The following is a 17633-nucleotide window of genomic DNA, read 5'->3' as shown; positions in this document are numbered from 1 at the left end:
CCCGAGAAGCTTGTCTTGATGTTCCATCTTGATCCATGTAGCGGGAGTGAGCTCCAATCTCCATCTTTAGTCTTCTTTTGAAAAATACAATAAATAAAATTTACATAATAAACCTATTTATTACATTCTAATTTCAAAACCCAAAACTAAAGAAAAATAAAGGAGATTCGAGATCTCATAATTACATAAAAATTATGTTTCCTTCATTACGAAAACATAATTAACTAAGGCCACACTAAGTATTACAAATTACAACTGATTGCAAAAAAATACGTAAATAAATTCATTCAACGATTCATTCAACAAAAATAAAATGCATCAACTAAAAATAAATTAAACATACATGACACAATTCCTTAATTATGTTGATTAATTTTATCCAAACCACCTATTTAAATCAAATTAAGTGACAATTCCTCAATTAATCACATTAAATTTAATCTTAATTTATATTAAACTTGTAATATGAATTTAATCCATCAATATTTTAAACTGCTTTAAAATAATTTGGCATCTTAAAATTGTGAACAGTTTCACAACAATTAATCATACATTGTAAAGGTAATGTATAATTAATATTGGCCAAAAAAAACAAAAACAAAATCCCTTTTTTTTATATGTCTCGGCTAATCAAGGAAAAACAAAAAAAGTTTTTTTTTTTTCTAAGAATAACAAAGAAAAAAAAAAAAAAAAGCAGCCCTTTTCTTATTTTGTACACGGTTTTATCTCGTAAAACTCAAACAAGACAAATTTTTTTTTTTTTTTTAAATCATCCTCTGTGAACAGAACCACGTGAACAAAAGAATGAGAAAAAAAATTTCTTTTCTCGGATGCTTTTCAAATCGGCATAAACAAAAAAAAAGCAAAAAATTTTAATCGGTTTTTCAGAGAAACCGAAAAAAAAAAAACAGAATTTTTTTTTAATAATACTTGTTCATCGGTGAACAGTAACGGAAACGAAAAAAAAAATTCCACGGCTCAAAAAAAATTCCAGCCGATTATATTTTTTTCGCAAACCCTAATTATTGTTTACAAACAATTTTATGAAAATCATCAAAATTAAAATTCGTGGTCTTGGCTCTGATACCACTTGTGGGATTTATCTGTATGCATCCCTTTAAAAATAAGGATTATAACGAATAATAAAGTGATGATTACGAGTCATAAAACTAAATTGCATAAACAATAGCATAAAGGATTAAGAAACAACCTTCGGTCCTAGCTTTTATGGCCTATGAACAATATCGCAATGATATTCTCCTATCAGTTGCACCCAAGACGATATGAGAAATGCCCTTTGATTATGATAGAATCGATCCAAAAATTAACTGATTAATTTTTAGGTATTTTTGTGTTTTTCGTAGAGATGAGAGGCAAAGATTACGTTAGAATGAATTAGGGTAGAAAAAAAAAACTCCGTACTCCTCTTATTTGCACCGAATTGAGGAAGTCCTAGGGGAGATCTTTTTCTCCTTATTTCGGCCCATCTAATACCGAAATAATAAGGAGTAATATCTCCTTATTTTCGGTTTTGGCAAAAATGTATAAATGTGTTAAATATAAATTGTCATCTAGTGAGAATCGAACCCATAACCTCTTGGTTTGAGTACCCTCACTATTACCACTATGACACATTCATCTTGTTGATATTAAATATAACCAATTACATTTAATTACGAATTGACATATTAATTCGTCCAAGCTAACATTACATACATTTAATTAAATATAACTTATTATATTCAATTTACGAATTGACAGTTAATTCGTCTCAACTAATATTATTTAATAATAATTGTCTCATCAACACATTGACTAACTGTTTAGTCATATAAGGCATCAATGTGATTATATTTCTATAACCACATCTCTCAAACACATCCTATAGGTGTGACCTTTAGGGACCAGTTTATCACCGCCATCTGTATGATAATAACGTCAAACTTTCTAGCAAGCCAACCGTTATTAGGTAATCGTTAATCAACTGATTAAAATACGAAGTATACCCTTGTGAACCTGTAAGAGGTTTACAAAAGTTATCACACTAATTTGTGGAGGACACAAGCTCCAACACCAAGGCCGTCACTTCAACCCTTCATCATAAAATCAGGGTCCCTTTCAACGGGAAATCAATCACAATTCCTGCATCCCCGATCAAGGCTATCATGAAAAAGGGAATAGCCTCTTAAGTCATTGAGGAGGACGACAACGAAATGTGGGGATTCCAAGCTATGAATGCCCTAACCGATGAATCAACGCCCTTTGATTGTGACCCGTTCTCGAACCTCACAGTCAACCGCATCTTGATGCGCCAGGGTTATTTCCCGGGCCTACCTCTCAACCCGCTAAAGAGCACCTTGCCTCCCATGAAACAAACAAGGTCCCCAACATCCCCTTCGGGCTAGGCTATGAACCAACCGACGAAAACATCAAGGAAATGGGACTTCTAGTAAGGAAACGCAAAAAGCACGGAGTCATCCTCTGCCCCCTATCACTTGACTCTCAATGGCTACTTCGTCCCCGAGGGAGAGTCCGAGCTTTACAACGGCTTTTCCGAGGGAATTTACGACCCCGTTGCAAAGGTCAAACGCCCGGGCGTAGAGGTCTTTCAAGACTGCTACCTTATCCCTGACAACACCAAAGCTACGTCAACCAAATCTGAATCAACCCCTTGTCTTGACGGGCAAGCCGTGAGTCTCCTCTTCAGAGAAGACAACATCAAACACCTCGACTATAAGGACATCATCACCATCGCTCTCAAAGACAACCAGTTCGATCCCACTGCCTTAATCTCTTATGCTGACCCAGAGAAAGTTACACAAGGCTGGAGGAAAACTGTCAAGTGGACCGATCGTTAAGGCCGCATTCTCAAGATCACAATTGGAGAAGGCTCAATGTTCAAAGAGGGAAGTGAAGACGAAAAGAAGTCCGAGTCTGAGTCTGAGTCTGTCTTAGCTCCTAGCGCTCCCGACACCCCAGTCAAAGTCCTATTTCCACTGTTTTTTTACAAACTTGTGGCTGCCTCAGAGTCTGAGTCAACTAGGGTCAGTCAACTAGGGTCATCCCCACTTCCGCGGAAGGTAGCAACCTGGAGCTTGTTGTAGGGGCCACCTCCTATATAGTGTCGCCTCTGACTGCCCATAAGATGTCTGTCTTATCCAAGCTTTTCGCTCAGGTCGATTTAATGAACGCTAAGTTTGCTTACGACACGTGTCAATTTAACTGCAATACAATTCTGAACAAATATGAGGAATTTAACTTGATTGACTACCCACCTCACCTAGCCAAAGAACTTGACAAATGAGAGGGTAGGACACCCATCATTGAGGAGACCGGGCCCATCAATGTAGGGACCGACAAAGCACCTCAAGAACTTAGGATAGGGACCACCCTTGACCCCTTGGAAAGACAGGAATTCATCGACCTCTTACACGAATATAAGGACGTATTCGCATGGTCCTACAAAGACATGCCTGGGATCGAAAGAGAGATTGCAGAGCACAGGATACCCATTAAACCCGGAGCTAAACCCGTGAAAAAGAAGTTGAGCCGTATGCGCCCCGAGTGGGCCCTGAAAATCAAGGAAGAGGTAGACAAACAATTTAAAGCCGAATTCATCAAAGTTTCCGAATACTCTGACTGGGGAGCCAACATAGTCCCCGTACCCAAGAAAGTCGGAAGAATTCGGGTTTGCGTCGACTTCAGAGACCTGAATAAAGCAAGTCCAAAAGACGACTTCCCTCTGCCACATGTTGACATCTTGGTGGATAAACCGCCGAGCACGCCTCTTATCATTCATGGACGGGTATGCTAGGTAGAACCAGATCAAAATGGCTGAGGAAGACATGCACAAGACTGCATTCACTACACAGTAGGGTACATATTACTACACTATCATACCCTTCGGTCTAATCAACGCCGGAGCAACCTACTAAAGAACCGCCACCACTCTCCTACACGACATGATACATAAGGAGGTGGAGGTATATGTCGATGGTATGATCGTCAAATCAAAAGAGCGAGACGGCCACATCAGCACCCTTCAAAAATTCTTCGCTCGCTTCCGAAAATACATCATGAGACTAAATCCTCATAAGTGTGCATTCGGGGTCCCCTCCGGAAAACACTTGGGACACGTCGTCAGCAAAAGGGGAATCAAAATTGATCCTACCAAAATCAAGGCTCTCTAACAAATGCCTGAGCCTAAGAACGAGAAGGAGATTCGGGGATTTCTCGGTCAAGTCCAATACATCAGTCGCTTCTTAGCCAAGCTCACTATGATTTGTGAACCAATCTTCAAAAAGCTTCGTGCCTACGATCACACCGATTAGGACGACGACTGTCAAAAGGCCTTCGACAGGATAAAGGAAATCCTATCCAAGCCTCTTGTCCTCTTGCCACCTCAGCAGGGAATTCCTTTATCCATATACCTGACTGTCACTGATACAGCCATGGGAGCAACGCTAGCACAAACAGTCGACGGCGAAGAACGAGCCATCTACTACATTAGCAAAAAGTTCATCGAATACAAAACAAGATACACGGTTTGGTTGACAAATAAGTTACGACATTATATGCTCAACTACACGGTTCACATCTACTCCAAGATGGACCCGGTCAAATACATCTTTGAAAAGCCCGTACTAAACGGAAAGCTTTCTAGGTGGACACTCATGCTATCCGAATTTGACCTCAAATTCGTACCCCTTAAGGTTATTAAGGGAAGGGTAGTCGCCGATTTCCTAGCAGAAAATCCCGTCAACGAGGATCCAACGACCGACACATGGTCACTTCCTGATGAAGACATCCTTTGTGCCGACACCGACGCATGGGACCTATACTTTGATGGTGCATCAAACCTAAGAGGCTTCGGGGTAGGAATCCTTCTAATATCACCAGAAGGGGAACACATTCCGATCTCAGTCAAGCTAGACTTCGCCGTCACCAACAATGCCGCCGAATATGAAGCATGCCTCATCGATTTACATGCAGCCATAACTCTGGGCATCAAAAGGTTGAGGGTCCATGGTGAATCCTCACTCATCATCAATCAAGTGTCCGGATCATGGAAAATCAGAAGCGACAGCTTAGCACCCTACCAAGTAAAAATCAATCAGGAGGCCGAATTCTTCGACCAGGTCGACTACTTCCACTTGCCACGGGAGGAAAATCAATTTGTTGATGCCCTAGAAAAACTTATCGCGCTCGTCAACATACCCGACGACATCACATCGATGCCCCTATGTGTCGAGAAAAGGAGCAAGCCAGCTCACGTCTGCACCATTAACAAGGACGAGGAAAACCATGTCGAACCTTGATACCAAGCCATCCTCAACTACAAAACCAAAAACGAATTCCCTTGCAACTCCGATACAAGAGGACAAAGAGCCATCTGTTTGCTTGCATCACGATTCGTGATAAACCAAGAACAACTATACAAAAGAACACCCCAGGGGATTCTTCTCCTTTGCATTGATCACCATAAAGCCAAAAAAGTCATGGGAGAGGTCCATGACGGAGAATGCGGCCCTCACATGAGCGCAATGATGCTAGCTCGAAAAATCATGCGGTTAGGCTACTATTGGACCACCATGGAAGCCGATTACAGAAACTACATCAAACATTGCCACAATTGCCAAACCTTCACCAACATACAACACATACCACCATCCCTTTTATATACCATGACATCACCCTGGCCTTTCTCGACTTGGGGCATCGACATCATTGGAAAAGTCAACCCGATAGGCACTAAAGGGCATTCCTTCATCCTCATCGCAATCGACCACTTCACCAAATGGGTGGAAGCGCAGTCCTATACAGTCTTGACCGCCAAACAAGTGGCCAAGTTCATCCAGGACAACATCATCTATACATATAGGGTACCCCATGAAATCATCAGCGACCAAGGCTCCCACTTTCGGTCGGAAGCACAAGCCTAGCTGGACAAATACAAAATAAAACGGCATTGATCATCCCCCTATCGTCCCCAAACCAACGGAGCGTTAAAGGCAACAAACAAAACTCTTGTCACCATCATAAAAAAGATGCAAGACAATTACCGTGATTGGCTGAGCAAACTCTCATTCGCACTCTGGGATACCGATGTGGGAAATAATCTGTATACTTCCCTTATTATTAAGGATTATAACGAATATAATGATGACGATCACTAGTCATAAAATTAAAATACATAAACAAAATATAGGATTCAGAAATAACCTTCGGTCCTAGCAAATACGGCCTAAGAACAATATCAAAGTAGATATTCGCCTATCAGTTGCACCCAAGACGATATGAGATATGCCCTATTGATAATGCTAGAATCGATCTAAAATTTTCTGTAAAATTTAGTTATTTTGTGTTTTTCTTCTGATGAGAGAGGAGGCTAGGTCAAAAAAAGAATTAGAGTAGAATAATGATCTCCCTTTTTCTTCTTATGGTGACCGAAATATGGGAGTGAATTAGGGAAATATAATCTTCCCTAATTCGGCCCATATAACCGAAATAAGGAGTGTAATCTCCTTATTTTTGGTCTTTCAAAAAATGTATAAAATGTGTTAAATTGTCATCTAGTGAGGATCGAACCCATGACCTCTTGGTTTGTGTACCCTCACTATTACCACTATGACACATTCATCTTGTTAATATTAAATATAACTGATTACATTTAATTACGAATTAACAGATTAATTCGTCCAAGCTAACATTACATACATTTAATTAAATATAACTTATTATATTCAATTTACGAATTGACAGTTAAATCGTCTCAACTAATATTATTTAATCTTCATTAAATAATTGTCTCATCAACACATTGACTAACTGTTTAGTCATATTGGGCATCAATGTGATTATATTTCTATAACCACATTTCTCAAACACATCCTATAGGTGTGACCCTTAGGGACCAGTTGATCACCGCCATCTGTATGATAATAACGTCAAACTTTCTAGCAAGCCAACCATTATTAGGTAAACGTTAATCAACTGATTAAATATACGAAGTATACCCTTGTGAACCTGTAAGAGATTTACAAATGTTATCACACTAATTTGTGGAGGACACAAGCTCCAACAACCGAACCTCCATTTGAACTCCAGAAGGAGCAACACCCTTCTACCTAGCATACGGTATGGAGGCAGTACAACCAGTAGAGTTGGAGGTCCCATCTCTACGCATTCTACTGGAAAGCCAAGTCCCTGAGGCGGAGTGGACCCGTCGAAGGTTCGAACAACTCACACTCTTAGACGAACGGCGACTCAACGCCTTACACAACGTCCAGCTATACCAACGACGTATAAAACGGGCATTCAACAAAAAAGTCAAACCCAGAAAATCAAAGAAGGTGACTTGGTCCTCAAGTCGGTTCGAGCACCATTTCCCGTCTATCCGAGGGGGAAATTCAAACTTAATTGGGGCGGCCAATACTTGGTTAAGAAAATCCTTTCGGGGGCGCAGTGAGATTGAGTGACCTAGACGGGGAGGATTTCACAAACTCGACCAACCTAGACCAACTCGAGAAATACTACCCTTGAACCCTAGTAACCACAAACCTTACCCTAGTTTTACAACTACTGATCACAATATCCCTTTCAAGTCAATTCCTCAAAGCATTCTGATTTGAAATTGCATGTTTTATCGAGTCTAAGTTATGGCGCCTTGCCATCTTTCAAGCAGCCTTTGATCTGTCAAAGGCAACATCCATTTGCACTCAAACAAAAACAACTGAACTACAAGCACGGTTTGATTTCACCTCTTCAAGTGGATACGTAGGCAGTCCTTTCTTACACAAGAAGGATACAACCATCCCAAAAAAAAAAAACAATCACCCATACCAACTTCAAAAAAAGGGGGGGGGGGGGGAATGCATTCCCTTTTCTAAAAAAAAAAAAAAGTCTTTCTCCCTTCCAACAAAAATCCCCTTTCACAGGTGCAATGTTTAGGATAATTCAAACTGAATTGCCTTTACAAGATGGATGGAAGAAACTACAAGCGTTCACAACTTTTTAACACAAGCAATCCTCTTATTTAATTAATAATGAGAAGGATTACAAACTTGACAACAAATAAAGCTAAGCAAGTGCACAACTTGCTAAGCTAAAGTGTCGACTAAGACATCTTACATAATAATACTAGCACAAAAACACACCATACATAGCTAGTACAACATAATAAAAAACACACAAACACTATTACGACATAATAGTAAAACGGGTAATGGAGGTCTTCACTCTTCCATTCTACCCTTGCCTTTTCCCTTGGGGTACATCTTCCCTTTGCTCTTCTTGTTAGCCCGCTTAGCATGGATTTATTCTTCGGAACGGATCCTCAACGGATCCACAACGGCAACAGCATCCGGTCTCCTACAAGACCCCATACTCGGTCCGAGCCGAGCCCACACACGGCCCACAATCTCTTTGGGACCCAAGCTCCTCCTCTTTGGTGCCTACACCATGTCCAAGCTAATGTCATCGGCAAAGTCGTCAAAAAAGGCATGGCTGGCCTTGCTGACCTCCCTATAATTCAAGTCGACAACTTCGTCTTTGCGGAACTTGGACCTTTCTTCCAAGGTTTAAGCTCTTGACCACTTGACATAAGCAGGAGTCACCCATGTCGTGGAAACGGGGTTTTGTACCTCCCAAGTCGGCCGAGTGACCCACCACCTCTCAAAGATCTTCACAAGCTCGGAGTTCCGGAAAACACTCTCTTGGACGAGAGTATCTTGAGTGGGCACCTTTTGTTGGCGGCCCATTTGCCTCATAAGTCTCTTGGGATAAATGAAGGAAGCAACCTTCAAACCCACCACCATCAAGGAACAAGAACAAGCGCCCGAAGTGGACAACCCCGTGAAGGACCTCAAGCGCCACGACGGCATCACCCAACGGATATGAGGACCACCCTCCTCCACCAATCGCGAGGTCCAATAGGCCTCGGTGGATGCAAAGCTATCTGAATACAACTTCTTCCTCATAGTAAGGTGATAAAAGGAGTAAGAAGAAGCATCAACTGGACGTTCTACATACCTTAGCCTCTCCATGAGCCACACTTGGAGGATCCTTAGGGATCCAAACGAAAGAGATTCTCCATAAGAGCCCTTCTTGTCCAAAGCTTGGATGATCTCGCCAAGCACCAACCACGACGGATCCCACCCATGCTCCATTTTCTCAGCCACATGCACAAGGGTCATGCTACCATAGCATCTTGACCCCTCCTTCTTCAAGGCATCAACAAGGAGGTACGCATGCACTAGTCAAAAGGCAAGAGCCCATCTCCTAGCCACCTCCGAGACATTAACATCCAATCGGTTTGAGAAGATGTTGATTGGAGTCAACATATCCACACCATGGGGAGCAAGGAGAAAGTTCACTTGGCTCATCAACAAGCCCAACATAGAACGAAACTTCTCCTTGTAGCACAATCGAGTCGGAGGAAGCAACGGAATACAACACGGCCACCCTCTAATGGCATCCACTTCTTCGGCAAGAGGGCAAATTTCACCTTTCATGAAAAAGAAAACATGATATGGTTGATCATGCTTCAAAGAATGAGGATTACACCTTAACTTGACGAAGCACCAACAATTAACCAACTCCCATTACAACGAGTTGATACTTCTCGAGAAGCAATAAATCCCGACACGAATGTTGCAACCTATTTTCGAAAGCATCCAGGATTTTTTTGTGGAAGAAGAAGAGAAGGTTTTCGTAGCGATGTTTTTCGTGTTTCGGATGATGAAACAATGAAGCACAAACGTCCCTATTTATATAAAACAATCAGCACTTTTTTCCGAAAAAAGGGGAAGCCACTTTGTATCGCCCAGAGGCTCACGCCTCTTTGGTGATTCTGAGAACCCGCACCTTGACTTGTCCCTGTCAAGCTGTGTTTCTTTCAGACATATTGTTTTTCTCGCCTTAAGCCTCGCTCCTATTCAGGCCTATCCGGAAAGTTTTGTATTTTCTCACACTCATATTTCTTTGGATTCGTGTTTTACGAAATTCGACACGGTTTCCATGACGCAACTTTAAACATATGGGTTTTTTTCTCCTTTTTTTGAAGGGGGGAGGGCTAGTCGCCTCGATCCGCGACGGATCGTTTCCATGTCTGTCAAAAATTCCGAAATTTTTTCGACTTTTCCACAAAAATCAAAATTGATAACACAACGTCAATTTTTCTCAAAATTCAAACTCTTGCAAATCCGAGTTTTTGATCTCACAAAAATATCAAATTTAACACACTCGCAGAATCTCTTTTGAAATTCATTCATGGCGGTTTGATTTTTCTTTTTCGAGTTGCAAATCAATTTTGGCAAAATTCGGTGCAATTTAATTCAAACACGAATTAATTTCTCGAAATTTCAAAACAATTTTATTTGAAAAATCCAAACGTGACGACCTGTCACGGAATTTTCAAAATTTCTTTTCGATTCCAATTTTAACTTCGAGTCATCGTGGTTATTTTTGTTTTCAACAATTGCTTTTGCGTGTTCACGTGTATACATATGTGCTACCTGTTGCCTGTTTGCTACACTAACGATGCAGGAACAAAAGCCGAAGCAAATGGGGAATCAGCCGTTGACCGTGCTTCTCCGAAATACAACACAAAAAAGCCAAACACAAACAAACTACAAACCAAAAACACATGTACACAAACCGGCTCAAGCAAAATATACATATATACAGGCGAAGGTCCAAAACAAGGACGAACGACTACAACTACTCAACGCCTCCCAGTGGGCTAGCCTCGGTGTCACGAGGAGTCGCTGGCAAACCAGACACCACCTCCTGCTCTGGCTCCCTCTCAGGAGAACTCTCCAACGTCTCCTCCTCTATCATGACAAAAAGCTCCTCCGCCTCGGCCAACCGAGCCCTGAGAGAAACAATCTCCACGTCCCAGCTCCGCAACCCGTTCTCACGACGCCTCAACTCCTGATCCCGGGTGGTGAGTCCCAGCTCCTATGCCTGGCTCGTCGACCTCGCCGTTAAGATCTAAAGGTGAAATGCAATAGAAAAACACACAAAACAACCAACAAAAAGCACCTGCACAAGTCGAGACTCTCTCGCAGCCAGGTCACCAGCAAGTGCTCTCCACCGGTTAGCCATCTGACACAAAGCCTGATGATAACGATCGACACCTACAACAAAAACCTTTCAATAAACAAGACATGAGGCAAAATATAAACAAGAAGGAGACCTCAAACTAGAAGCTCACCCTCAAAACTATCAGCCTCCACTCCATGCCAACATCGGTCACCTCAGGAACCGCAGGCGCTGGCAGACGCAACTGTAGCTCCTCACCACTCGGTCCGTAGAAAGTGGTATGTGCCGTGAAAGCTGGGGGCTGGGTCCTCATGAGGTCGTCAACACCCTTGGTCGGACTAAATCTTTTCGGTAACTTGTCGTTAGGATCACCTAGACCAAAACATAATTTATAGCTTCACAAACAACTCTACAATTAGTAAAGAGGCAAGTAAAGGTCGGATCCCAAGGGACGGGAATTGAAATGAGATTTCTATTGAAACTAGTGATGTCTTAGGGGTGTCACAATTTGGGTTGATGTAGAAGGTCACTAAACTAAATAGCAATGAAAGTAAACAAGCGAGATGAATTAAAAAGGGTGTAAACAATTGATAAAAAGCACTAGGGTGTCATGGGGTCATAGGGGATTCATGGGAATTGATCATACAAACACGTTCTATTATAAGCAAGAAATTATTGTTGTGATGGATTGAGTTAGGTTATATCTTACAATCCTAGGAAAGTTTGGGTCCCGGAGCCGAATCGATTAGATTGTACAACACCTACAAGTCGACTTAGTCTTTCCTACTCAACAACATGCATGGTCTAATGAGACTCGAGTTGGTTTATGTCTTACAAGTCTCATTGAAAAGATAGGTGATGGGTAAAAAATGCAAGGATTCATAGGCTCGCATTTCATCAAACATAATATGTGCATGAGTTGAGATCAAAACAAGCAAGCAAATAAACCATGAAAGCATATTAATTTAAGCATGAATCATTCCCCATGTTGGTTTCCCCTAATTACCCATTAACCCTAGCTATGGAACTACTCACTCATTATCATGTTGAACATGCTAGCAAGGTTGTCAATCATACCAACAAAGTGAAACATGATGATCAAATGAAAGTAATTAGCAATAATTAAAAAGGGATTAAGAGAATTATACCTACTAATGATTCCAATAATAAAGCAAAGAATAAAAGAAGTACTTGATGCTTGATTGAGAGGTTGTCAATCTCCCAATAATAACCCAAATAATCTTCAATTACCCAAAATAAAGGATGAACAAAAGAGAGATTAAGGAAATAAAACTTGTATTAAAACTTGATTAATTGTTGATTACAAAACTAAAGAGAGATTTGATTGATATTAACTACTCTAAGAATTGATAAGAAGAACATGCTCTTCCAATTAGACTAATGGGGTATTTATAGTGGGGATTAGTTGTAGGAATTAGGGTTAACTAAGGGTTTAAATGACGATTAAGTCCTTACTTAGGGAAACGCCGGTATTTTCTGAAGGATGGGCATCTTTCTTGAAGTTTGAAGAAACGAATTTGCGCTGTCTTGGAATCCGTGCGTCTTAGGCTCGGGACGGCCGGATTCCTGTGTCTCTGCCCGGGCGTCTTTGGGAGAAGACGGGCGTCTTCTGGGGTTGCTGCCCGCGCGTCTTGTAAGGAAGATGCACGGATTGTGAAGGTGGAGGACGGGCGTCTTCTAGGGAAGACGCACGGGTTGTCATGCAGCGTGCTTTTTTCTTCTTTTCTTCCCTCTTCTTCATAAAATTCTTGGGGATTTCCTCGGGGACGCAAGGATCTTTCCTCATCATTGCCCATCTACTATAATATGTACAAAGGCCTTCTAATCTTGTCTCTCCTTGATGCTTGGTCATTGAATTCAATCAATTTAGTCTCGTTTTGCCATGAAAATGCAAGGTTTGCACTCCTTTCCTACCAAGGACACAAAACCTCAAAGAATATGCAAAACAAAGAACTAAAGACAATAAATGTCCCAAATATGCACTAAAAAGCATGGGAACAAGGCTAATTCGGGGACTAAATATGCTCTAATTATGGTCACATCAAATATCCCCAAACCAAACCTTTGCTCGTCCCGAGTAAAGAGGTGACAAAGACTAGGACCATTATTTAAACTAACCTAATAACATAGCCGATATGAGACAATTAGCGGGTCTCACTCCGCCCCCTTCAACTCACAACAAGACAACCATGAGGTAGGATGCCTTCTTGTAAGGCAAGGTGGGGCTTGCCAAAATGGCGACACATCCAAGCATTAAGCACACAAAATCAAGTAATGGATGCATCTACAAAAGAATAGCCACTTTCCTCATCTAAGTGGCGGAAATTATCTACAAGGGAAGCAATTCAAGGATACACACTCCTTCATAGATGCAATTTGTTCAAACTACTAAGCCTAGAAGGATACCAATAAATCACCTCCAAATTGTCTCAAGCTAGGGTACCTTTGTCCTCAATCGTTAAATGCTTTTGTCAAGAGTAGACTCCCTATGGTGTTAGAAACACTGGAGGATCGAGGAATTCCCCCTCTTGCCTAGACAAGAAGAAGGGTCGTCCCCTCTCTACCATGCATAAAAATGGATACGATGGATAAAGGGATCGATAGACATTTGAGTTTCACTTTGGGAGTTTGCTTTTGTTGTTTTCCACCCCAATTTCTTGTGGCATATAACATTTGAGAACAGTTTCTTGCCATTTCCTTTTGATTTTTGGAATTTCAACACTTGACAACTTTCTTTGCATTTCTTTTGAACATTTTCAAAGTCACCCCATATGTAGTGAGGGTGGCTTATATTTGAAGCTTTAGGAGTTCTATTTTTGCTCCTCTTTTCATTTGATGCATTTTTGCAAACTTTCTTTCACTTTTCATTTCATTGAACTCAAATTGATTTCTTTTTGTGCCCATTCCCTTTGATGACAAAAATGTGCTAGAACATCGATGATGGATGGATGGATGCATGGTTTCAAGGGTCACCTTGGAATAAACGGTAGCCAAGGAGTTATCACACCACAAGGTACTCTTGACTAGGCCTTAATCCATGGGTCAAAGGATACTAGCATCTGTAGATACCTCATTTCTGCACCTCTCGCAAACCACCCGGTGATGATTGGGCCGCATGTTTGGTACGCGGAACGATTTGTGACAATTCGTAAGATTATCGTCAAGTGATTGCTCAAATATTAATATCTACCTCTTAGTTGTCATCTACGTGCCGATACGGTCGTTTTGACAGTAATTAGAGTACATTTGGAGTCCGGGCTTAAAACCGTCTTCATTTTCTGATAACCGTTAAATCCCGAGTCAGAATGTTCTGGAATGTTCCGGATATTTCTATTCCATATTTCACAATCTTTATCTTTTGGTAAACAATTTCTCGTAATATTCACATAAGATATTAAGGAAAACCGAATTATTTCCGTCCTACCATAACTCAAACACGGAAATCTTTCTTCCGCAGAGGAAACCCTTGGGAACAGACGCAGCAGTCTGCGCGCTCTTCCAAGAGACGCGATTCTTCTTGTGCCTCTTCCCAGGCCCTTTCTCGCGTATTTCTCGTATCTTTTTCATATCTTTCCGAGATTCACTTCCAAAGAGTCTCCGAAACCCTAATTCCTCCACGTGATTAGTATAAATAGGAGCCTTCGCTCCTCATATTTCTCACGCGAGTGTCCGCCCTTCTCTTCTCCCTTTTCATTCTAGACTTTGTTCTTACTTTTTGGCGTCTACGTGCTTGAACTTTCGACCACGTAAGCTCGGATCCTTCTGAGTACCAGCCTCGTTTGCATGACCGACCAATTTGACCAACTCCACATCAATCAACTTAATTAATCTAATCGTTTTCCTCTTACGAGGGCACTTTCTTTGCATTCGCGTCGAGCATCACTAATCGATATCTTAGTCCTTCTCGTTTCGTCAACATGTAAGTCTGAGGGTGTAATCTCTCTTTTATTTATTGTGTTTATTTCTTGTAATCGTCAATGTAAGGTTTATGTCGAAAATACCTCGTTAAAACCGATTTCTAAAACCATGCTTTAAAACCTTTTTTTTCGGATTTCCAGTAGACAGACGTCGAGAAAGGACGCAGCAACTGCTGCGCCTCTTCGTGAGGCTGCCGCAGTTCCTGCTTCCTTTCTTCTTCCTTCGTCCTCTGTAAATTCGTTCGTTATTTGATTTTTATTTGTTAATTCTTCATCGCAATAGCACATTAATTTCATATGTATATTAATCATCATCATTAACATGTTTAATTCGTCATTAAATTTCGACTTAAATCCCTTATAATCTCATATTTGCGGGTTTTTCGTCATTAAATTCAATTCGGGTTATAGGAATTCGATTTGTTCATATCGTGTTTCTGGAATTCAACCGTTGATATAGTTTTCACCTGTCTATTATGTTATTCGTCATTAATCCATCGTGTTTAACTTAGTCCATTGATTTAATTTAGCTTGTTAATATCTTTCACTCCTGTAATTAATCCATCTTATGTTAATTCGTTTAATTCCGTCTCATCCATGTTTATCGTTTTTATGACCATCAATCATATGTAAATAACCTATTAATCACTTTCATCCGAGTAAATAATTTAATCAATCATTAAATTCACCAACGAGTATTAACAACACGCAATTCCGGCTTCACAGCCAGAATTCAAAGTCAGAATGACGCAAAAGAATCGCTGCGCTATTCCAAAGGACGCACTCTGCTTGCTTTGTTCGGTTGAATTCTGTCCCTGAACTCCGTTTTCTGCCTTGACGTAATATAATTAGTTTACGTATTAACTAACTATTATTTGTATTATCACCTTCTGTTTTGATCGTTTATTCATTCTTTTATTCTTTTTCTCAAATTATCCGTTTTAAAGGTATTTTCGACATAAATCGCCTATTCCATTGTAATTATTGTAATTTTCATTATTGCAATTTTGTTTATTATGTTTATCATATTTCTTGTATCATTTGTATGTTTTCACATGTAATTGAGCATTAAATCCTACTTCGACCTTAATTGTATGTTAAATTAATTGTTCACCGACTTAGCCTAATCTTCACATGCTAGGATCAAAACTTGGATGTTGCATTGCATGCATATAATCGACGATATATCAAGTACGAATAACTTCCCTAATCATTAGTAGAGGCCGCTATCGAGGCGGGCGGGATTAGGTGTTCGATCAAAAGAGCTTCCTAATACGTACCCTCACCCCTTACTCCAGATATCTGTGAACACCCGTGTTCATTGGCATCCACGAGAGTCATTCTAGACATAGAATGCTAAGGGTAACGATTGCTTAGTGTTCATGTCACTACTTTGTGTCTTGACATGACACGAGGTATTCGAACGGTTCCAATTTCCCATAAAAATTGGTGGCGACTCCATACAAAAATGCAAACACTTGTTTCTCTTTTCCTCCCAATCGCCCCCGTGGGCCTCCGCTGTCCACAGTTTGGCGACTCCACTGGGGATAATACACTTACGTGTAGCAAGGGTGAAACTTGAACAAGGTTAGGGAATAGTTTGTACAAGACAATTGTCGGTTTTCATAACTCGATCTTCCTAGATCGTTTTATTCGGCCTTCCTAGGCCCAACCCAACCCATTCGACCAATCGTCCCGTCTAAACGGTCCTAATTCTTATTTGGGCCTAAGGATGGATAGCGATTGACGTCATCCATACCATGATGCTTACTCTTGTTTGTATCAAGGGCCTTCACTACTTGAGGAAATAGACTAGGAATCGGCCTTACTCTTGTTTGGTACGAGCCTCTCCACAGACTTCGGGTTTGATGGTTCGGTATGGCAACCCACCCTTTAAACCAAAACCCTTTTAAATGCACTCAGCATCCCGTTATAATGCTTGTATAAATGTTTGTACCTTACGTGATCACCACTTCTAAACAAAACCATGACGATCTTTCAAAAATCAAAACCCATTTTCAACCAAAATTTCGAAATAGGCTTTCAATTAGCGCAAAATCCGGTCAAAACTCTGTCCGTTTGTCGTGTCAAAATTCGGGCCACAAGCCCATTTTCAAAACCTCACTTCGAGTCCACTCCTACAACTACACTATAGTTGACTAGGACACACATTTTCAAAAACCTTGTCTTTCTTCAAAACTCACTCAACACAAGTGGCACACACCCACTTCACGAGTCAAAACATTTCTTTCTTTTAGCGAGTGTGTTAGAATGGTCAATCGTGTTTTGATTCATCGCCGATCTCTTATCCAGTTTTCAAGATGCCTAGATCCAGCGAAACAAATCTCCACCAACTTCAAGATGGTAATGATCGAATCCTAGCCACGCTAGCCCAAATGCAAGTTACCCAAGATCAAGTCTATGACCGCCTTGAGCTCATCGAAGGCCGTATCTATGCCGTAGAGGGAAGGTTGCCTCCTCATGAAAGTGAAGTAATAAGTGACTCTGATAATGAATCCAAGGATGAAAACCCTCTCATGGGGATGACTGTAGCTGAGAAAAGACTCCAATACTTAGAGGAGCAATTGATGTACCTTAAGGGGGATGACATTTATAGGGAAAACAATCGCAAGTATGAGGCCGTCAATTCCA

Source organism: Silene latifolia, chromosome X, assembly GCF_048544455.1.
Source record: "Silene latifolia isolate original U9 population chromosome X, ASM4854445v1, whole genome shotgun sequence".
In the NCBI taxonomy this organism is placed as follows: Eukaryota; Viridiplantae; Streptophyta; class Magnoliopsida; order Caryophyllales; family Caryophyllaceae; genus Silene; species Silene latifolia.
Note: the sequence above shows the minus strand (reverse complement) of the source record.